We start from the raw sequence: 24,884 nt of genomic DNA on the forward strand, positions 1-24,884 counted from the left end.
CAAAACACGGCCGCGGAACCGAACCCAAAACCAAAACACAAAACCCGAAAAATTTCAGGCGCTCATCTCTAGTTTTTAGTTTGAAGCTGATTCCTTGGTGTACATTACAGCACAGTTGCTGTGACTTTGGTCCTGATTCATGTTTGTAAGTAAAACAAAAAAGCAAGTAACTGTGCAACATGCTCTACTGAGGGCCTAATTCAGACCTGATAGCAGCAGCAAAATCTTTGTGTAATGGGCAAAACCATGTGCACTGCAGGTGGGGCAGATGCAGCATGTGCAGGGAGATTTAGATATGGGTGGGGTGTGTTCAAACTAAAATGTAAAATGTAGTGTAAAAATAAAGCTGCCTAACATTTATGGGCTACATGCCAAAGCAGACAGTATTTATCCCGCACAGAATAAATCTAAATGTATTTGCTCCCCTTGCATGGCAACATGGTATGTTCCAGACACAAAGTTACATGACTTAGGGCCTAATTCAGACCATGTCGCATATGTGCAAAAATCGTTATGAAGTGATTTTTGCACATCTGCGCATTCGCGTACGCAGGTACGTGCATGTGCTAGGTCCTAAACTGCGTTCTCTTCAAAACGCAATTTAATACCTGGAGTGGGGTGGGAATGGGGCGTCGACGCTGCATTTTGTGGGTGTCAACGATCCGTTTAAGGGGCACGGTCCGGACAGTGGACCATTGCTGGGATGGATCATGGCTGCTGCGTGACGTCACACGAAGCTGCTGTGACCCTTAACGTGGTGGGTAGCCATCTGCCTTCACAGCTAGGCTGGGTAGGCAGAGGTCTACTGAAACATGCAAAAGCATCTCCGCCATGCGATGCTTTTGCATGTCTGGGGGGGGGCTGGATCTGGCATGCGGGGCGAACTTGACCTGTGCCAGGCGTCCTCCTGCATGTCATAGAATTTGATCATAGATGTGCGTTTTTTCGCACATATACGATCAGGTCTGAATTAGGCCCTTTGGCCCTTTGTATGCAGAGGTGGACTTAAAATATGTAAAAGCTGCAAGTGGCATCTTAAGTAAAAAGATGCCTGCTGCCGGCTCCTGTGATCCGCTGCTGCGTCTAAAGACACAGCATGAGATCAAATGCATGAACATCGGACTTCTGAGTAACTGTGTGGTTACTCAGGATTTCTGTTGATTTTACGTTGCTGGAGTCGGTGAAGCTGCGTCCAAAGACACAGCCACTGACTTCCAAACTCCCAGAAAATGGGTTCAACACGCCCCCATTTTCTGGAACTCTGCCGGTCGCCGCCATCAAGCAACATGCAGTGTTTGGGGCATTGCAGGACCTGATTTTTACATGCGTAGTGCAGCCCCTGCTCAGATCAGTAAAAATCAGCAAACTGCAACAATATTGATTCAATGCCCACCTCTGAGTCAGCCCCTTTGTCCCAGTTAGTGTAGAAAGTTAGCCCAAAACTAAATCAGCTACTTCTCACATAAAATCAGAGTACTCCATAATGGGCATCAAGGATGTTTGTTCTTCAGGTGGCTTGTTACCTAGCAACAGCCAGCTTCTTTCTATAGTGGAGGGCAGAGCCAAGCGGTCATGTGTCCGCTCAGACTCGCCCTGTAGGCAGATGTCTCCACAGCGCAGAGACGTGAGGAAGCCTGGTCTGTTTCTCTGACAGGCTCCTTACAGCTGTCCCCCATTATCTTGCATAATGTGAAAGGAGAACCAGGTCCTGGCAGCGATTCATTACCAGGTGAACTGTTATATATAGTGGGGGGAAAAATACATTTACTTTTCTGCTGCGGGGTACACTGGGCTCCACAAGGATAGACATTGGAGTGTAGAGTAGGATCTTGATCCGAGGCACCAACAGGCTCAAGAACATTCTACCACAAAGGATTAGCTGCAGCACGAGTACTGCCACATCGGCTGTTCATCATTCAGCTCACAGCCAGATACCGGCTTATTGGAGCCATTTCATTCCGTTAGCTGTGCATCTCAGCAAAGCTCACCTGGAGCTCCGTGTGGTAATCCAACTACCACACCGTCACTACTAGCGTGTCTGACTGCAGTTTACAAACACTGCAGACCCCCTGTGACTCCATCATCACCTCGCCTTTTCATAGGTGAATCACAGAGAGGCTCCTTCTGAGCTGCCCGTGGGAGTCCCGTCATTCCGCCATCGGTGAGAGCTCATTGACATCAGGCCGCACAAGTAACAGCTTGCCGCCCGGGAAGTACCATCATCAGCCACCAGTTTGCAAGGCTGTATTCCATCTCAGCCCGGCGGCTCAGTGCGGACCCTGCTCTCCCGTCCCCAAGCAGGGGCACAGCGGCTGACTCAAACAACAGCACTCCGGGCTCTCTCTGCTGCAATCATCACAGCGGGTAATTGTGCATTTGCACAGTCTATTTCCACACCACTCAGTCATTATTCATTCATTCAAGGTTATTTATAATTTTAAGATCATTGGAACTGTCACGTGCTGCTACAGTTATAGGACTTTCTTTGGGATTTTGTTTTCACGGATCAAGTGAGTTTTACTTTTCTGTATACAGATTTGTAGTTTATTTTTATAGTTCACTATTAATGTTACAAAATCTCTTTTAATTAAAACATTTGCATTCTGCATCAAACAGCATTAGGCATTCTTTGTATAGAAAGCACTTTCTAATTAATTATTAAGGTTCAGGGGTATTCTATTGAGCAGATTTTATGTCATATTGAATTGTTTTTATCATACTCCCGGGAGAATCGTTATAAATATTTTTATTATAATACATTTTCACATTCTCTGATTGTCAAGCGCAACCTGGTTTTTGTTGACCAACAGGCTCAAAAGCTTTGACTGTTCCCAAGATGCATAGTGCCGCCTCCTCTATAACCCCTCCTCCCTGCACAGGAGCTCAGTTTTGTAGTTGGTGCTGCAGATAGCAGGCACTTAACAGAGGGGCTGCCAGGAGCTTTTTTCTGAAGAAAAGTGAAGACTACAAGGGCTGCAGCAGAGTTTAGATGTCAGGAGACATTCCCTGCTGCAGCTCCATCACTCCCCAGCGGCGCTGTACACTCCCGTGTCCTGGTTGCCGGGTAACTACAGCAGGAGGCTCCGGTTTTCTTCATGTTAGACGCACACGGCTGGGGCTCTCCATGATCGCATGGCCGCGCTTCGGGAGGTGGTAAGTGGGTCCCGTTCGCGGGACCTGCTCTTTATCGCGATCCGGCGCGGCCGGTGGGAGGCGAGCCACGCGCGCTGGCGTGGACACTGTGATAGTACAGGCGACCCCACTAGGCCACCAGGGTGCGGGTACAGGTCGGTTTCTCTTATAAACCGTTTCCTATAAGCCCATAGTACCGGTGGTTATGTCCAGCAGGGGGGAATGGGCTTTGACCTATAGCCCCTCCCCCAGCTCCAGGGCGCCATTTACAGTAAATGTTCCCGCCTTGGAGCTGCATATCTATCTCTCCGTCACTCCTAGTCAGTGTTTGGGCGCCATTTCTCTCAGCTACACTGTTCCTGGGACTGCTTGGGCAAATCCTCCTTTGTAAAGCCGCCTGACAGTCAGCGCTGTGCCTTTACAAGACACTTAAGTATTCTACATGTCGTTTAGACAGTGATTATTAAGAAAGAGTGCATTTGGTCAGGGTTTTTTTTAGTGATGTGCACCAGAAATTTTTCCGGTTTTGTGTTTTGGTTTTGGATTCGGTTCCGCAGCCGTGTTTTGGATTCGGACGCGTTTTGGCAAAACCTCCCTGAAATTTTTTTGCCGGATTCGGGTGTATTTTGGATTTGTTTGTTTTTTACAAAAAACCCTCAAAAACAACTTAAATCATAGAATTTGGGGGTCATTTTGATCCCATAGTATTATTAACCTCAATAACCATAATTTTCACTCATTTGCAGTCTATTCTGAACACCTCACAATATTATTTTTAGTCCTAAAATTTGCACCGAGGTCACTGGATGACTAAGCTAAGCGACCCAAGTGGCCGACACAAACACCTGGCCCATCTAGGAGTGGCACTGCAGTGTCAGGCAGGATGGCACTTCAAAAAAATTGTCCCCAAACAGCACATGATGCAAAGAAAAAAAGAGGTGCACCAAGGTCGCTGTGTGAGAGGGGTGGCGGTGCGGTGTGGTGGTGCCTGCTGCCGTGCTGGTGTAGTTTCGCTACTCACCAGGCGCCGCACTCTCTGACCTTCATGTACCGGAACCTTCAACGGACCTGTAAATCTTCAGTCGGATCCGGACACAGCGATTCCCTCTCAGAGCTGACGGACGAACGAGCTGAGGAGAAAATAGACAACCTTAAGGGGGGGTATCAACCCTCCTTCCACCGGAAAAGGGGATACCCCAGGGGTGACGGCGACCTTCACCGGTTGGGTGAAAGGTCATCACAGGCACAAAGCCTAAGCCACCCAGAATTCACACACTCGCACTCTTGCACGTAGTGTGATGAAGGGGTTCTCACGTCCGTGAGCAAACCCCTATTCCGGCGCTCGGGGACAGACAAAGGGACAAACGTACACAGATGCTACTCACCGTTAGTTCCGCACTGCGAACGTCTTCTCCTCTTACAGGTCCCTGTAAGGAGGCAAACAAACAAACAGCCGTGCAGGGCCTAACTCCAACCTAGTGTAACATCACCCACGGGCCTAGCGCCCGCCTAACTTGTCACCCGTTGGGTGACCTGGGCCTAGTGCCCAGGGTCACCTTATATCCCTAGCGGCCGCCAACTAAACTAGGGCCTAATGCACTTTAATGTCCCCTAAGCCTATCGCCTGATTTTGCCCCTCGGGCCTATTGCCCGCCTACTACGCCGTTAAGGTGGCTTGGGCCTAACGCCCAAACCACCAAATCAAATAGTGACCCCAAACTCCTATCTGCGCCACAGGCCTAGTGCCTGAACTGTGGCCCCGGGCCTAATGTCTGTCCCTGATGGTCTAGGGAGGAAAGGGGAGGGGCTTGAAAGTAGCCTCACCGAGGCATCACCTGCTCCGGGGGTCTCCGGTGCTCTCTTCTGCCGCTGACCCGTCCTGGCCAGCAGCGGCGCCGCCTCCGTCGTCCTTCCGAGTCCAGCCGCCACTGGACATCCTTCTCTGGGTGGCCGACGACTTTTGGCCTCTTCAGCGGTCACCGGAGCTCTTCTCCCCAAGTCCGACGTCTTCTTCCTCCATCCGGTTCTTCGCCGCTCTTCCACGCGGCCTCCTTCCTCTCCGTGGTCCGGGCGGCGTCTTCTTTCTTCGCCCGCCCGTCTTCTTCTGCGCTCTTCCGCGCGCCCTGGGTCTTCGGCTCCCTATGATGCGACGAGCGCCGTTTGGCTCGCCGCGCCCTTCTCCGATTGGCTGGCGCCCCGCGAGCCACGTTTGGCTCGCGGACAGCGCCGGATTTGAAAGGCCGCGGGCAGCGCTTTCCATTGGCGGCCAAATAGGCGCCAAGTTTGAAGCGCCGCCGCGCCGCTGCCCGACGACGCTCCTCGTCCGGTGCAGGGAACCGATACACTGTCCCTGCACCGGACACCCGCCGCTGCTGCACACCAACAGGCGCTGGGGACAGACGAGCTGCCCCAGCGCTGTCCACAGCTGTTCTCTGCAGGGGATGCAGATCCCCAGCACCCTGTTGTTGGGATGTGTCCTGGGGTACAGGACACATCTCCACAGCTGGATGGCTAAGCTAAGAGACCCAAGTGGCCGACAAACACCTGGCCCACCTAGGAGTGGCACTGCAGTTTTCTAGCGAGAGGATGAGTGCTTCCATCCTCATGTGAATCTGAACCACTAGCCATGGACATAGGCCAGGGCCTCAGCCGTTCCTTGCCACTCCGTGTTGTAAATGGCATATTGGCAAGTTTACGCTTCTCATCAGATGCTTTTAATTTTGATTTTTGGGTCATTCTACTGAACTTTTGTAGTATACTTGACGACACAGAGATAGAGCAATGGATTACTGTACCATACTGCTATATATATACTGGTGGTCACCAAAATTCTGCACTGTCCTCCTACTATATAATACTGCGCACAACTAAAATGCACCACAGGTATGGATGGATAGTATACTTGACGACACAGAGGTAGGTAGAGCAGTGGCCTACTGTACCGTACTGCTATATATTGTATACTGGTGGTCAGCAAAATTATGCACTGTCCTCCAACTATATAATACTGCGCACAACTAAAATGCACCACAGGTATGGATGTATAGTATACTTGACGACACAGAGGTAGGTAGAGCAGTGGCCTACTGTACCGTACTGCTATATATTATATACTGGTGGTCAGCAAAATTCTGCACTGTCCTCCTACTATATAATACTGCACACAACTAAAATGCACCACAGGTATGGATGGATAATATACTTGATGACACAGAGGTAGGTAGAGCAGTGGACTACTGTACCATACTGCTATATTTTATATACTGGTGGTCAGCAAAATTCTGCACTGTCCTCGTACTATATAATACTGCGCACAACTAAAATGCACCACAGGTATGGATGGATAATATACTTGATGACACAGAGGTAGGTAGAGCAGTGGACTACTGTACCATACTGCTATATATTATATACTGGTGGTCAGCAAAATTCTGCACTGTCCTCCTACTATATAATACAGCACACAACTAAAATGCACCACAGGTATGGATGGATAGTATACTTGACAACACAGAGGTAAGTAGAGCAGTGGACTACTGTACCGTACTGCTATATATTATATACTGGTGGTCAGCAAAATTCTGCACTGTCCTCCTACTATATAATACTGCGCACAACTAAAATGCACCACAGGTATGGATGGATAGTATACTTGACGACACAGAGGTAGGTAGAGCAGTGGACTACTGTACCGTACTGCTATATAATACTGGTGGTCACTGGTCAGCAAAATTCTACACTGTCCTCCTATACTACAATGCAGCACAGATATGGAGCGTTTTTCAGGCAGAGAACGTAGATATTTTCAGCACACTGAGCACAGATATTTGCAAGCACACTGAGCACAGATATTTGCAGCACACTGAGCACAGATATTTGCAGCACATTGAACACAGAAACTGAGAGCGCTGCACGTCCTCTCCCTATCATCTCCAATGCACGAGCGAAAATGGCGGCGACGCGCGGCTCCTTATATAGAATACGAATCTCGCGAGAATCCGACAGCAGGATGATGACGTTCGGGCGCGCTCGGGTTAAACGAGCAAGGCGGGAGGATCCGAGTCTGCCTCGGAACCGTGTAAAATGGGTGAAGTTCGGGGGGGTTCAGATTCCGAGAAACCGAACCCGCTCATCACTAGTTTTTTTGGTACATTTACCCAGTCATTACTGTGCAGTGTTATATCTATTGATTACATAGCTATATATAAGGGGTGGTCTTCTGGTTGCAGACACATTTTCTCCATCGTGGGGTCCACGACCCCCCTGGAGGGAGAATAAATAGTGTGGCGAGCGCAGTGAGCCCGCAAGGGGCTCATTTGCGCTCACCACGCTGTCGGTATGCTGGCGGTCGGGCTCCCGGCGCCGGTATGCTGATCGCCGGGAGCCCGGCCGCCGGCATACCATACCACACCCTATGTAAGCTAGTCCAGTGCAGTATTATTGCTTGTCATAACGTCTGCATTGTACAAACTGTGACTATATGTGTGTGCATTGGCCTGCTGGGTGACTTCCATTTCGTGTCTCTCACTCAGCTTGCTATCCCTATAACCTGAGGGGGCTTGGTGCGTCAGGTTTATTATAATATAGGATATTCACAAGATATACTTTCATTGTATTTTTCTCTGTGATTTTAGTCACCATATCTCTCCAGAATCCCTGTTTGTGCTGACTACACTGCGCAGGGTTTTGGGTCAGGTATTGTGCTGCTGATAAATTGTACTGTGTTACCTTATACTGCAAGTTATAACATGTCTGCTTATGAGGGTAATGGTTCTGGGGCTGAACACACTAGGAGTAGTGCTGAAGCCGCAGATACCTTTGCGGAAAATATAGCAGCTGAGGGCTCTGGTTGGGGGGGTTCCTTGCCCCCCAGTGGGACGGTTGCAACGGGGGTCCAGAATGACCCGCCATAGGCTACCTTCTCCACACTACAGAATACGCTAGTTACTAAACTAACGCCCCCTATGGGACCTCCTATGCCGGTCCAACCGTATTTGGTCCCCGCGGTTAATCCGCCGTGGGCAGATAACTTGTCCGCTCAGTTAAAGAAATTGAACCAGTCGCTGATTACTAATAAGTCTGACACTCGCTCGCCTAAGACCAAAGGGTCCTCTAAGCGGGCCATTACTTCCTCACAATCCATTGCTGTCACTGACGGCTTGTCTGATGAGGACGGCATTTACACTGACCCCACAGATTCTGATACTGATAATACTGATGGGATCACAGTTCACAAGTGGATGTTCCTGATCTATTGGTGGCTATAAAGTTGATTCTGCAGATTACGGATGATCCCGAGCCATCCGTTCCTCCTAAGAAACCAGATAGATTCAAGCGTCAGAAGGTGGTTAAACAAGTTTTACCTCATTCTGATCACCTGGTTGATATACGTCAGTAATCCTGGGAAAATCCAGGTAAGAAGTTCGTGCCTCACAAAAAGCTACTTGCTCGCTATCCCCTCGCGCCAGAGCTGTCTAAAAATAGGGAGACACCTCCTCCAGTGGACTCGCATGTGGCAAGGATGGTGGTTTCCTCAGCTCTGCCTGTCACTACCGTCACGTCTCTGAAAGAGCCTATGGATAAACATGTGGAGGGTTGTCTGAAAGTGATTTACACCCTCACGGGTGCTGCGCATAGGCCCACTATTGCAGCGACATGGGCTGCAGAAGCTATTGAAGCGTGGGCACAGGAGTTGGAAGCTGAAATCTCGTCTGTCCATGCTAGACAATGCTTGTCATATATTGTCACTGCTTCTCACTATATTAAAGAGGCGGCTTCTGATGCCGGTGTTCTGGCAGCCAAGGCTTCTACTACGTCAGTCCTGGCTCGCGGGATATTGTGGCTGAGATCCTGGTCTGTGGATCTGGATTCTAGAAAAACCCTGGAGGTACTCCCTTTTAAGGGAGATATCCTGTTCGGGGAGGACTTAAATAAGATAGTGGCTGATTTGGCTACTGCCAAAACAGCCTGTCTGCCAAGTACTGCTCCTTCTGTGGCGAAGGCTAAAAGTACTTCCTTTCGTCCCTTTCGTCCTTCAGGTAAAAGCAAAAGGTCAGGCGTACCACAAACAGGCCCGCACTTCCAAACCTGGTAAGCCAAAGCCCAAAAGAGCCTGGGCTGCCCGTCTGCCAGCTTCCAAGATAAATAAGCCTGCCTCTTCATTCGGTGGTACAGACCCTCCTGGACACAGGAGTGGTAGTACAGGTGCCTCTTGCTCAGAGAGGCCAGGGGTACTATTCTCCGCTGTTTCTAGTCCCGAAACCAAATGGGTCCTCATGGCCCATTCTCAACCTCAAGGCATTGAACAAGTTTGTGAGAATCTCCAAGTTCCGTATGGAAACCCTTCACTCTATCGTTCTGGCCTTGGAACATGGGGATTATATGGTCTCCCTGGATATACAGGATGCTTACCTGCATATTCCTATAGCAGTGTCGCATCAGCAATACCTGAGGTTTGCGGTTGGCAACCTCTATTACCAGTTTCGGGCATTACCTTTCGGTTTAACCACGGCTCCGCGAGTCTTCACCAAAGTTATGGCGGTGATGACGGTGGTACTCCGTCGTCAAGGGGTCAGGATCCTACCGTATCTGGACGACTTGTTGATCCTGGCAAATTCCCCAGAAATTCTCCTATGTCACCTAGATCTGACTGTCCGGTTTCTGCAAGCCCACGGATGGCTCATCAACTGGAAGAAATCCTCCCTGGTCCCTGCTCAGAGCATGGTGCACCTGGGAGCGCTATTGTACAATCACAACCAGTGGTTGTTCTTGTCTCAGGAGAAAGTCCTGTAGCTTCAGGACAGGATTCGTTACTTCCTCTCTTGTCCGCAAGTGTCGATACATTAGGCAATGCAGGTGCTGGGCCTCATGGTGTCTGCATTCGACATGGTGGAGTATGCTCAATTCCATTCTCGCCCCCTCCAGAGGCTGATTCTGGCCAAGTGGGACGGCATGCCTCACCGGATCAGGTCTCAAATGATCTCATTGACTCCGGAGGTCCATCTGCCGCTGTATTGGTGGATCCAGGACCAACGATTGTGCAGGGGCCGTCCCTCCTGGATATCCGACTGGGTCCTGTTAACGACGGATGCCAGTCTAAGGGGTTGGGGCGCGGTATTGGAGCAACACTCCCTTCAGGGTCGGTGGACCAAGGAGGAGTCTCTCCTCCCGATCAACATTCTGGAATTGCGGGCGGTCTTCAACTCATTGAACCTGGCCCAGCATTTAATTCAGAACGGTCCTGTTCAAGTACAGTCGGACAACGCCACCATAGTGGCTTACATAAATCATCAAGGCGGCACTCAAAGCCGCTTGGCAATGAAGGAAGTCTCATGGATTCTTCAATGGGCGAAACGCCATCTACCAGCCATATCGGCGACATTCATTCCGGGAGTCCTGAATTGGGAAGCAGACTTTCTCAGTCGTCAGGACGTACACGCCGGAGAGTGGGGCCTCCATCCAGAAGTGTTTCAACTTCTAGTGGAAAGGTGGGGCCTTCCAGACATGGATCTGATGGCGTCTCGACACAATCACAAGGTTCCGTTGTTTGGAGCAAGGACAAGGGATCCTCAAGCAGCATTCGTGGATGCGCTGGCGGTGCCATGGAAGTTTCGGCTGCCGTACGTGTTCCCTCCGGTGTCACTCCTGCCCAGGGTAATTCGGAAGTTCAAGCAGGAAGGAGGAATCCTGCTTCTCATAGCTCCAGCGTGGCCCAGACGGCACTGGTTCTCAGACCTACAGGGCCTCTCGTCAGAGCGTCCAATTCTACTTCCACAATGCCCAGACCTCCTCGTTCAGGGCCCCTGTGTCTACCAGGACCTGGCCCGGCTGTCTTTGACGGCATGGCTCTTGAAGCTTCCGTCTTGAGGGCTAAAGGGTTTTCTGAGGCGGTCATTCAAACTATGTTGTGTGCCCGGAAACCGGCCTCTGCTCGGATTTACCATAGGGTCTGGCATTCTTACTTTGTTTGGTGCGCATCTAACAATTATGATGCTTACAAGTTTAGTACAGCCAAACTTTTGGCTTTTCTTCAGCAGGGTCTAGACTTAGGCCTGCGTCTGGCCTCCCCCAAGGTTCATATTTCTTCCTTGTCGGTGTGGTTTCAGAGAAAAATTGCGACCTTACCTGATGTGCATACGTTCACTCAGGGTGTTTTGCGGATTCAACCTCCTACGTCCCGCCTGTGGCTCCTTGGGACTTGTCGTGGTTCTGGAGGCGTTGCAAGAGTCTCCGTTTGAACCTCTTGGTTCAGCTGATCTTAAGTGGCTTTCCCTTAAGGTGGTGTTCCTGCTGGCTATTGCCTCCGCTAGAAGAGTGTCGGATTTGGGTGCCTTGTCTTGTAGTTCCCCATATCTGATATTTCACCGTGACCGGGCGGTTCTTAGGACACGTCCCGGGTATTTATCTAAGGTGGTTTCTTCGTTCCACCTTAATCAGGAAATTGTGGTTCCGGCACTTGTCTCTCCTGACTTGTCTCCCAAAGAGCGGTCTTTGGATGTGGTACAGGCTCTCCGTATCTATGTGAAGAGAACTGCTTCTATTAGGAAATCTGATTCTCTCTTTGTTCTGTTTGGTTTTCACAAACGTGGCCTGCTCACAAGCAGACTTTGGCCAGATGGATTAGAATGGTGATTGCACATGCTTATGTGAGGGCTGGTCTGTCAGCTCCTGCTCACATTACGGCCCATTCTACTCGGTCTGTTGGACCTTCTTGGGCGGCCAGCCGTGGTGCGACCCTTGAACAATTGTGCAAGGCGGCTACGTGGTCCTCAGTGAACACGTTCATAAGGTTCTATGCCTTCGATACTGCCGCTTCCCAGGATGCTTCCTTTGGACGCCGGGTTCTTGTGCCCGCTACAGTGCTTCCCCTCCCATAAGGAACTGCTTTAGGACATCCCCAATGTCTATCCTTGTGGATCCCAGTGTACCCCGCAGCAGAAAATGAGATTTATGATAAGAACTTACCTTTGTTAAATCTCTTTCTGCGAGGTACACTGGGCTCCACAAGGCGCCCACCCTGATGCACTTAGCTTCTTTGGGTTGGTATGGCATTAGCCGCTGACACTTCTGTTGTGAGAGTGTGGTGTATGTGGCTACTAACCGTTGTCGTCTCTTTTCCTGCTACTGCATTGGGCTGGTTAACTAAAAACTGAGCTCCTGTGCAGGGAGGCGGGGTTATAGAGGAGGCGGTGCTATGCATCTTGGGAACAGTCAAAGCTTTTGAGCCTGTTGGTGCCTCGGATCAAGATCCTACTCTACACCCCAATGTCTATCCTTGTGGAGCCCAGTGTACCTCGCAGAAAGAGATTTAACAAAGGTAAGTTCTTACCATAAATCTCGTTATTTTAGCTAAATGCAATACTGTACATTCTTCTACCTCAAAGTCTGAGTTAAAATCACTGCCAGGGTCACCTCTCTCCGCCCTCTGTTCCAGAGGTAGAAATAATATGGTTTTTCCTTGCTGGCAGGGATTTTTTTTTATGAAAAAAAACTTTCCTGTCAGGTAAGTGGAATACATCTTTCCTACCTCAGAGTCTGAGCCACGACACCTCTCTCTCCAAAGGCTATTCTGAACAAAATAAGAGGATACTGTTCATTAAGCGAAAAAGTAACAGTGGAGAAAACGTTGCACAAGCAAGTCTTCCCTGAAATTACCTAATTCTGCTGCCCATAGCTGGCACAGTACCTCTGCATGAAATAGGCACCATTAGGACACCAGTCTCAGAAATAAAGGATCTCAGTGTCGGACTGGGGCTTCCCCTGTACCCCTATGGGCAAGTCCAACCCTAAAGGATCTCAACATAATGCTCTGCTATTTAAGTCTCCAGACTATGTATATCCCCAGGTCCCTCTTCAATGGATTGCAGTCAAAAGAGGTGACAAGGTCCTTATCTATTAAATCTGTTACTTATATTTCAATGAGTTTTTAATGTAACCAGGACACAGGGAGTGTTGCATGCTTCTTTACTGGAGAAGAACAGGAAACTAAAGAACACAGAAATAGATTCATACACCAACTAATACAAATACAAAATAAGATCCGTGGTAACCTTCCACCAGAACACATATACAGCAATGGGAACTATGGGGGTCATTCCGAGTTGTTCGCTCGCAAGCTGCTTTTAGCAGCTTTGCACACGCTAAGCCGCCACCTACTGGGAGTGAATCTTAGTTTATCAAAATTGCGAACGAAAGATTAGCAGAATTGCGAATAGACACTTCTTAGCAGTTTCTGAGTAGCTCCAGACTTACTCGGCATCTGCGATCAGTTCAGTCAGTTTCGTTCCAGGTTTGACGTCACAAACACACCCAGCGTTCGCCCAGACACGCCTCCGTTTCTCCAGCCACTCCCGCATTTTTCCCAGAAACGGTAGCGTTTTTTCACACACACCCATAAAACGGCCTGTTTCCGCCCAGAAACACCCACTTCCTGTCAATCACATTACGATCACCAGAACGAAGAAAAAACCTCGTAATGCCGTGAGTAAAATTCCTAACTGCATAGCAAATTTACTTGGCGCAGTCGCACTGCGGACATTGCGCATGCGCATTAGCGACTAATCGCTCCGTTGCGAGAAATAAATAATGAGCGAACAACTCAGAATGACCCCCTATATACACCACACTCCTCCCAACTTAGATAAATGCAGACATGAAAATGTTAGCACTAAGCAATGTATACGTTACCCCAGAAGGCTACAAATCAAGCCTTTGAGGTGCCTTACGAACTCTGTCTGGATACCGATGTTTAACTCCCAGAGTGACCGGCTGCTCCACAGAAATCACACTAGAAGGTTCAGGATCAGTTGTTACTAAGGGAACCTCATGCTCAGGTGACTCCATAACAGGTTTGGGAACAGTCTCTGTATCTGACCCAGAGGGGTACATTTCCTCCACAGTGTCAGGAACAGTCTTTGTATCAGTTCCAGAGGGGTATACATAAACCCCCACATCACTGGCTTGACTATGTCCAGCTGTCGACGTACAGTCTGTTTGCCTCCCAGCCTCAATGATTTGATCAATGTGGCGACGCCACAATTCTCCTCCAACTTCAATCACGTACATCAGAGGGCCGGATTTGGAAGAAACTATTCCCGGTTGCCATTTGTCTCCTCTATAATCACGGACCAGAACCTCTTGGCCAATGTGGAAGAACCGAGTAGGTTTCTGATAAACTGATTGAAACTGTTTGTTATGTACCTTCCGCCTTACATCCGGTTTTATCAAGTCCCACTGAGACCATAAGTTCCGTTGCATAAATAGCACCGCAGGAGGCTGACCGGTAGTGGAGTGCTCAGTCCTACGATATATAAACAAGAAGTTGTCAATCGTGTGTTGCAAAGGTAGATGTTCATGGTGCATGGACTTGATAGCTTTTTTGAATGTTTGGACAAATCTCTCAGCCAAACCGTTAGTGGCTGGATGGTGTGGAGCTGATGTAAAATGTTTAATTCCATTGTCTTGCATGAACTTTTTGAATTCCATGGACACAAACTGTGGCCCATTGTCACTGCACACTTGCTCTGGTAGACCATTTCTAGCAAAGATGGTTCGCAGCACAGCAATTGTTTTCTCAGAAGTAGTGGATTTCATCTTTATTACCTCTGGCCATTTTGAATGAGCGTCCACTGCAATAAGAAACATACAATCCATGAATGGACCACCAAAGTCAATATGTACCTGCTGCCATGGAGATGAAGGCCATTCCCAGGGGTGTAACGGGGCTAAAGGTGGTGCATTTTGAACTCTTTGACATCCTTCACACCCTTTTGTCAAAGTTTCAATTTGACCATCGATTTCTGGCCACCACACATAGCTTCTAGCAAGATTCTTCATTTTTACTGTGCCTAGGTGACCCTCATGCAAATTTCCAAAGCTCTGTTTCGCAGTTTAGGTGGTATTACCACTCTGGACCCACACAATAGAGTTCCTTGACAGACAGAAAGCTGATCTCTCCTGCCTGAAAACCCATAATATTGAGCATCGCCATGTTTAGGCCAACCTTTGAGAGTTAAGTCCATTACTTTTGATAGTACCGGGTCTTTCCTTGTTTCCCGATTGATCGTGGCATTGGTAATAGGTAGCTGTTCCATCAACATATTGTGATACACTTCCAGGAGGTCTCCATCACTGTCCTCCTCACTTTGGGGCAAGGGAGAACACGATAGACCATCAGCGTTGCCATGTAGTTTTGTTCCTTTAAACTCAATGTCGTATGTATGAGCACCCAGGAATAATGACCAACGTTGAAGCCGAGCTGCAGTAATGGCTGGGACTCCCTTGTGGGGGTTAAAAATTGATACCAGTGGTTGATGATCCGTAATTAATGTAAACCTTTGCCCATCCAAAAATTGATGAAATTTCTTCACTCCCCATACTAAACTTAAGGCCTCTCGGTCAATTTGCACATAATTCTTCTCTGCTACTGTCAAAGACCGTGAAGCAAACGCTATTGGCTTCTCGCTACCATCTCTCAGTTGATGTGATAACACTGCTCCAATGCCGTACGGTGACGCATCACACGCTAGCCTGATGGGTAGTTTCGGATCAAAATGAGTAAGGACTTCATCAGATGTAATCAATCTTTTTGTTTCTGAGAATGCTTTCTCAAAGTCTTTTGTCCACTTCCATCGTGCATTTTTCTGTAGTAGGGCATTTAGCGGGTGTATTACTGTGGAAAGGTCTGGTAAGAACTTGTGATAATAATTAACTAGGCCCAGGTAAGATCTCAGTTGTGACACAGACTGTGGCTGGGGTGCTTGTAGTACTGCCTCAATTTTATCATTTGATTTCTGCAGGCCTTCTCTATCAATCACATGTCCACAATATGAAATGCTTTCTTGGAAAAATGCACATTTATCTTTATTTAGTCTGAGTCCATATTACTGTAGTCGGGTTAATACTTTTTCAAAATTATTTAAATGGTCCACATCATCTTTGCCTGTTACAATTATATCATCCAGGTAACATTGCGTACATGGTATCCCTTGTAGGACTTGATCCATTGCTCTCTGCCATAATGCTGGGGCAGAAGAAAGTCCAAACACAAGACGGTTATATTGTAATAAACCTTTGTGAGTATTGATGGTTAAATATTTCTTAGATGCCTCCTCAATTTCCATTTGCAAGTACGCTTGAGCTAGGTCAATTTTGGAGAAGCGGTCACCCCCTGAGAGAGCTGCAAAGATATCCTCTATTTTAGGCAAAGGATACTGCACAGTCCGTAGTACTGGATTTATTGTCATTTTGAAATCTCCGCAAATACGGATACTTCCCATTTTGTCTTTCTTTACTATCGGAACTATGGGCGTAGCCCATTCACTCCATTCCACTGGGGAGAGTATACCAGAGTCTTCCAGTTTCCGTAGTTCCTCCTCAACCGCTGGTCGGATGGCATAAGCTACTGTGCGAGCTTTACAAAACTTTGGGACGGCATGTGGATCCAACTCTATACTGGCCTTAATGTCCTTTAACGTGCCTATCCCTGGTTGGAAAATGGGTTGTGCGGCAGCTAATAATTTAGAAAGTTCTTTAATAGCTGCGTCATTGTTGGATACATCAGATGCAGGAGATTGTAGCCTATGAATGGAATGCCAGTCAAGTTGGATTTTCCTTATCCATTCGCGGCCCAATAATGCCGGTCCACCATGTGGAAGTATGTACAAATACAGCTTATGGGTATTGCCTTTGTATTTCATATAAACTTTTATTTTTCCCAATGGGGACACCAGTTCACCCGTATATGTGCGGAGTGTTACGGATGTTTTCTTTAAAGGAATAGCAGCAAACAGGCGTTTGTAATCACTTGCATTTAGCACTGACAGAGCAGAGCCTGTGTCTAATTCCATTTTTAAGTCAATACCTGCTACTTCCAAACTGACCCAAATCACTTGACGCTCTTTTGCCGTCATAGAGTGCATCTCTAGGCTGCATAACCCTTTTTCTGTACCAGTACTATCAGTAGAGTCTGATTCATTGTCGGCTACTTTATGTACCTGGGATGTTGTACGTTTTCTCCCGGGAACTTTGGTTACTTGCGAGCGGTTTGGTGTTTTCCCCGACTGGCACACCCTTTCAATATGGCCTCTTTTCTTACATTTTCTACACACTTTGTCTTTAAACCAGCACTGACTGGCATCATGTGAGGACTTCCCACAGCAAACACAGGACTGTCTCTGATACCAATTAACTGGATTGGGAGTACATTCTGGTGCCTTTTGCTGCAATTCTGATGCATCCCTGGTTGCAGTCTCCATTAAAATATCTATGGACAGTGCTCGCTCTAAGGTCAGGTCAGGCTCAGCCAGCAATTTCTTTTGTGTACTTGCACTTTTCATCCCACAAACTAAACGGTCTCTTAGAGCATCTGATAACCCTGCTCCAAATGCACAGTGTTCAGATAACTTCCTCAGCTCTGCAATGTATTTAGAAATACTTTCACTTTCACATTGATTCCTTCTGTGAAACCTGAATCTTTCAGCAATCACTAATGTTTTAGGGTTTAAGTGCTTTTGTAAAATGTCCACAATGTCAGTAAAGGACTTGTTGGCTGGCTGCTCAGGTGCTATTAAACTCCTCAGCAGACTGTATGTTTGGGCACCCATTACACTGAGTAAAACTGGAACCTTCCTGTCTCCTTCCACTGCGTTAACAACACAATACAACTCCACACTCTCAATATATGTAGCCCAGTCCTCTATAGTACCATTAAATGCAGCTATTGTGCCAATATATCCTGACATCTTTTCTTTATACTTAGTCCTCCCTTCCTTAGAAAATGAATATATAACTCACGTGCTCCTTTTATTCAAGTTAGGTGCTGCTGGCAGTCTGAATGGGTTGTTCCTGTTTGCACCCCACAATTGTGCTGTGTCAGCCCACTGGTGCTCCACTGATACCTGGAGCCATGCTGAAGAACAGTTTAATCCTCGTCGCCAGTGTTAAATCTGTTACTTATATTTCAATGAGTTTTTAATGTAACCAGGACACAGGGAGTGTTGCATGCTTATTTACTGGAGAAGAACAGGAAAATAAAGAACACAGAAATAGATTCATACACCAACTAATACAAATACAAAATAAGATCCGTGGTAACCTTCCACCAGAACACATATACAGCAATGGGTACTATGGCCCTCATTCCGAGTTGTTCGCTCGCTAGCTGCTTTTAGCAGCATTGCACATGCTAAGCCGCCGCCTACTGGGAGTGTATCTTAGCATAGCAGAATTGCGAACGAAAGATTAGCAGAATTGCAAATAGAAAATTCTTAGCAGTTTCTGAGTAACTCGAGACTTACTCCTACACTGCGATCAGTTCAGTCAGTTTCGTTCCTGGTTTGACGTCACAAACACACCCAGCGTTCGCCCAGACACTCCCCTGTTTCTTCAGACACTCCCACGTTTTTCCCAGAAACGCCAGCGTTTTTTCGCACACTCCCAGAAAACAGTCAGTTTCTGCCCAGAAACACCCGCTTCCTGTCAATCACACTACGATCACCAGAACGATGAAAAGACCTCGTTAGGCCGTGAGTAAAATACCAAACTTTTGTGCTAATTTACTTGGCGCAGGCGCACTGCGAACATTGCGCATGCGCAGTTTGCGACTAATCGCTCCGTAGCGAAAAAAAATAACGAGCGAACAACTCGGAATGAGGGCCTATATACACCACATTATCCTCTTCAAAAATGGTGAATATAGTGACCTACAGATGGCTAGGATAGCACTAGTGTGTCAGTTATATACCTCACAGTGGGCTCATAGGGGTCTATGGGGTCTATTTATTAAGCCTTGGAGAGAGATAAAGTGGAAGTAGATGATAATTTTTCAAACACATGACAGTTGGGAGCTGATTGGCTGTAGCACCAATTATCATACGCAATGAGTTTTAAAACTCATTGTGCATAATAAAACTCATTGATAAATCAGCCCAAAATGTACCAGCCAACCCACTGTCATTTTTCAAACACAGCCTGTGATTTGGCAGTTAGGAGCTGATTGGCTTGTATTTTATCTCTGTCCACTTTATCTCTCTCCAAAGCTTAGTACATAGAACCCTAAGTGAGAGGTCTGATGTAGTCAAGTTTTCCCAGTTGGCCTTTAGAGCAAGCCCAAGCAAAGAGGACAAAAGAATATTGAGGAGTCATAAAGGACTACCAGACATACCCGCACTACAGTATATGCCCCTGAAGTTGATCCTCTTCATGATCACTTGTGCGGGATAAGCTTCAGAGAGATCTCACCTTCATAACATTGAGAAAACATCAGTTTAAAATAGATGATGCTTTTCTGAAAAGAGCAGACTAGAGGTAAATTATTCTGCTGATTAGGGTCTCTAATAGCCCCAAATATGCCCTACTAAAAACCATTATTAAAGCCACCCTCGTTACTAGCATAGGGATTGCTGGCTGGCCAGTGCCTGATCAGGAAGTGTAGCCTTGAAGCCACTTGATATGTCCAATCTTGTAGATGCAGACCTCTCTGGCCCAGATTTCATATGTAAGGTCAAGGCTCACTACAAGATGTGCAGGTCTTTCTCAGACAGATGGCTGCTATACTGGAAATAACTTAGACTATATGTGGAGATTTATTGAACACTGGAGAGAGATAAAGTGGAGAGAGATAAGGTACTAACCAATCACCTTCTGGCATTTTATAGGCTTTTATAAATCTCCCACCAAGTTTTCCAATTGGCTTATAACATCATCCTCAATGGATACACCAAAATGTCCTCATTTGAAAATTCTTTAGTTAAGCTTCATGTAATCAAATATGAGACAAATCCAGGTCTTTTTTCAAACCCAGCCTGTGACATGGCAGTTAGGAGCTGATTGGCTGGTACTTTATCTCCAGCGACTTTATCTCCATCCAAGGCTTAGTAAATAGACCCCTTTGTTTGGTAGCTTGCCTTACCGTACAGATGTGTCCTCTCCTCCTCTATCATAGCTGCAGTCAGGCCAGGTGTCTTTTTGTGCCTGTTTTCCCTGCATAACGATGCAAATAAGACACGCAAGAAAACTGCTGATTAAAATGGTATGCGGCCCATATTGTGTGTGTTACTGCGGCTGTATCACCATGCGAAATGTTATGCTACAGTGCTGCCTGGGAACTGCAGGCTCACTCACGCCGGGCATATCGCGGTGCATGGCGTATTGAGGCTAGATGTATGAGGACACATCTTATACTTGATACTTACTGGTCCAAGAGAAGAAGTTTCACAGCCGTTTATTACTTGCCACAAGCCCTAAGGCTGAGGCTACACATTGCATTTTAGCGGGTCCCGTTCAGCGGACCCGCTTGACAGGTGGGAGCCTGCATATGGGCTGCTAAGCAGCCGCCCACACATATGCGCCGGCGCTGCATCCACCGGACCATGGTTGAGCCAGATGACAGGACGACCGGATTTCAAGGAGAACACATACATTTGAATGTATGTGTTCACACAGTGTGGCTGTATCGCACTGTGGCCCTCATTCTGAGTTGTTCGCTCGCTAACTACTTTTAGCAGCATTGCACACGCTAGGCCGCCGCCCTCTGGGAGTGTATCTTAGCTTAGCAGAATAGCGAACGAAAGATTAGCAGAACTGCTAATAAATATTTTCAAGCAGTTTCTGAGTAGCTCCAGACCTACTCCTAGATTGCGATCAGCTCAGTCCATTTAGTTCATGGTTTGGCGTCACAAACACGCCCTGCGTTCGGCCAGACACTCCCGCGTTTTTCCCTGACATGCCTGCTTTTTTTAGCACACTCCCCGAAAACGCTCAGTTACCACCCAGAAACGCCCCTTTCCTGTCAATCATTCACCAATCAGCGGTGCGACTGAAAAGCGCCGCAGAATCCACAGCAAATCTGCTAAGTTTTTAGTTAAATAACTAAGCGCATGCACATTTTGCAGCAAATCGCAGCATAGCGAAAATCGTCAACGAGCGAACAACTCGGAATGACCCCCTGTGTTCTACTTGAAATCCGGTCGTGGCACTGGCCGGATGCCATTCTGCGGCATCCTGCAAAAAGGCTATGTGTGATTCCACATAGTGGCCCTCATTCCGAGTTGTTCGCTCGGTATTTTTCATCGCATCGCAGTGAAAATCCGCTTAGTACGCATGCGCAATGTTCGCACTGCGACTGCGCCAAGTAACTTTACTATGAAGAAAGTAATTTTACTCACGGCTTTTTCATCGCTCCGGCGATCGTAATGTGATTGACAGGAAATGGGTGTTACTGGGCGGAAACACGGCGTTTCAGGGGCGTGTGGCTGAAAACGCTACCGTTTCCGGAAAAAACGCAGGAGTGGCCGGGGAAACGGTGGGAGTGCCTGGGCGAACGCTGGGTGTGTTTGTGACGTCAACCAGGAACGACAAGCACTGAAATGATCGCACAGGCAGAGTAAGTCTGAAGCTACTCTGAAACTGCTAAGTAGTTAGTAATCGCAATATTGCGAATACATCGGTCGCAATTTTAAGAAGCTAAGATTCACTCCCAGTAGGCGGCGGCTTAGCGTGTGTAACTCTGCTAAATTCGCCTTGCGACCGATCAACTCGGAATGAGGGCCAGTGTTTTGACCGGACTAGAGTTCTGTGAAATGAGTCTGGCGAATAGGCTATGTGTGGCCCAAGCCTAAAGCTGCTTTCCTCTTCATAAATAATACACAATTACAGTATTCTGTTTTTCATACTGGTTTTCATTAAGTTTCGGAACTAGATAGGTGAGGTTAGGTATGCATGTGTCTAAATTTGTCTTCATAGACCCTTATTTCGGTGCATTATGCCGCAAGGTGGTCAAATGTAAAGATCACTCAGACTCCACCCACATCAGTGATCAGGTGCATCTCCCCCTCTGGGCATTCTCGCAGAGGGTATAAAACAAATGTTGGCAAGCATTAGAGCCATAACTAGCGGTGTGCGAGCGATCCCATTATCTAGGGCTCAGAGTCCTAGGAGCAGCACTGTCACTGCCTTATGGCCTTAGCATTTAGGTATTATAGTTGCAGAGCTTTGGACACTCTGGGCATGCATCCTGCAGGCTGTACAGCTGCATATAAAGTGTGCGCATTGCCACCCTTGTGCATGCGTAAGGCGTATGAGAAATGCCATTCCCATGAGCCATGCCTCTGCATGCTGATGGCACACCCAGTGCTCTAGAAATTTGTGGGCATGGGTCCAGTACCGCTCTCCCATGAATAGATGCCGAGCTCATGTGCACCTTCCAACCTACTCATCCACCATGGGAAACTGCAGAGGGTGCCTGAAAAGTTGGACTGTCCCTACAAAATCATGATGGTTGCGAGGTATGCCGTATATACCATCAGACCCCAGTGAATACCACTTATAAGCCATCAGACCATTCCAGATGCCGCTTTTATATAATATTCTATGATGCTCCTATATGGCTGCCCACTCGTCTCTGATGGTTGACCACACCCTTTCTGGTTACTGGCTACACCCCTTAGTGGGCCCATATGATTGCATTCCACTGGGGGCCCCTTCATGCCACAGTCCAGCACATCATGATTGCATGCTACAGATATTCTGTAATAGTCGCATCTAGAAATTTTGATGGTCATTCAAAAATGTAGTCTGTCCTTCCTGTGTAAGTACTTCATGGCTGATTTTGAAGTCATTTATGGATTGTTGTCTGTCTGTCTGAGATATCCAGCCTCTTTTCAGGTTCATTCTCTGGAACATTTCCTGTTATTTTGATATTTGTTATATTGATATACGCGTTTCTACCCTCAGCAGGTCTTTACCGAGGTGCCTCGATAAAGACCCGCTGAGGGTAGAAACGCGTCGGCAGCAGCAGGTGAACCTGGTCACTATCCGTACATAGCGGGGAGCATCTTTGAAGGGGAGAGCGGAGAAGTTTGGCGGCGTCTGCAGCGCTGGGTGGTTCTGTGATCTAAGGATGGCTAGCGGTGTATAAATAACATCCACGGGTAGAGCACATCCCGTAGTAGGAAGCACCGTAAGAATAACGGCGTCCTGAGGATCTGGTGAGCTCCACTGAGTACATTTATACAACCAAACGCATGTACCGTTTCTCCTGCCGGAGTTGCCCCATGCCTGATTGAAAGACTTTTTAATAGATGTTTGAAATAAAAGTACCTTTTGCTTTTTATCTATACTGACGTGATGAAGTGGATTTTCTTTATGTGATGAAGCTGGGCATGTTAAGGGCCGCCCAGAAAGGTAAAAGATGCCTAGCGATGCATTTGCAATTTTGTGTATGCAGTCACACAATTGCTATGCATATGCAGGAATCGAGTACCATCGACATTTCTGGTTGACCTATACACATACGCAGGATATACGCGGCTGCAGTTGCAACGATGCCATGTTTTGAATCGCAGCTGACCTCCAGTCTCCAAAAACGTCCATGACATGCCTGCCTTTTGCTAACCACTCCCCGCAAACGCCATGTAACCTCCCACAAATGTTCACTTCCTGGCGATCGATATATGAATGCACTTATTGTGAACACATTGTGAACGCATTTAGGGCTTGCGATCACATTGCGAATGCATTTAGGGCTTTGAACACACGCATCTGATAATCAGCCGATTTGCAATTTTTAAGCTGAAGCTGATTAAGGCCCAGTATGCAGAGCCGGATTAAGGCAGGGGCGAGAGGGGCAGCCGTCCCAGGGGCCCCACAACCTACGTTTTCGCTGAAAAGCTGTTACTGAACAGCTGAGCTGCCGAAGGAAGACTCCTACAAAATGGTTTTATAGGGGTCTTCAGTAATCAGCGGCCGCCAAGGAGCTCCGGCACAGTCAGTCTCGCGGGACAGGGAAATCCCGCAAGACAGTGACTGCAAGCCGCCGGACAGCCTGCGCTCCCTAGTCCCTACTGAAATGTAAGTGAAGGGGGGTGTGTGTGTGTGTATGTGTGTGTGTGTGTGTGTGTGTGTGTGTGTGTGTGTGTGTGTGTGTGTGCGCGCGTCCCCTGGAGGAGGAAGGTGGGGGCGAGACTTCGTCATAGGTCGGGGCCCCACAATCTACGTTGCCCTGGGCCCCCACCACCTTTAATCCGGCCCTGCCAATATGCATACTATAGAGGTTAACAAACACCATCCATTACGTGGTAATGGCCAAGTAAACACATACAGTACACAATGTTTGAAGGCTGTAGGTCACATATTGTCAACATTAGCAAATGCACTCTAACTTTGATAGGATGTCATACACAGTGGCGTAAGTTTGTCCCAGTTGCCCGGAGGCAAGAAAAATATTGGTGCCCCCCTATATATATATATATATATCAGGGATACGGCCACATACTTTTTTGGTTTTTTATTGTACTAATATATGGCAGCTTTAAAATGCATTGATTGAACAACTTTGAAAGTATATATATTTTAAACACAATTGTTGATTCAATTAAAGATTTAAATATGTTTACTGGCAAGACAGTGACAATCAAATATGTTAAAAATCATTTTATATATGTTTTACATAAGTTTTGTCCATGAAGACATCACTCTCTTCATCACCAGACTCTTCCTGCTCCTCCAACTGCTCTATGCTGCCCTCCTCCTCACTTACAGCCTGCATGGAGGGGCCCAGTGCAGTGATGTGCGGTGAGGTCTTTGGCTGGGGAGGCACTCGGACACTCTACACACCCACCCCCCTGTATATATTTAATAATAAAAAAACACATAGGGTTCCGCATACTTGATCAAAACCAGCACCAGGCTGAACCAGCCAGGGGGGATAATGCCATAGCAGGGGAGACACTTGGTATGAGGTCCCCCTGCCATAA

At 47.5% G+C, this 24,884-nt stretch overlaps 1 pseudogene; it reads right to left on the minus strand.

Annotated features, from left to right (window-relative positions):
* Positions 1-2,471: 2,471 nt before the first annotated feature.
* On the minus strand, positions 2,472-24,676 carry LOC135050626 (uncharacterized protein K02A2.6-like; annotated as a pseudogene).
* Between the last annotated feature and the right edge of the window lie 208 nt (positions 24,677-24,884).

Source organism: Pseudophryne corroboree, chromosome 1 (assembly GCF_028390025.1).
Source record: "Pseudophryne corroboree isolate aPseCor3 chromosome 1, aPseCor3.hap2, whole genome shotgun sequence".
Classification (NCBI taxonomy): domain Eukaryota; kingdom Metazoa; phylum Chordata; class Amphibia; order Anura; family Myobatrachidae; genus Pseudophryne; species Pseudophryne corroboree.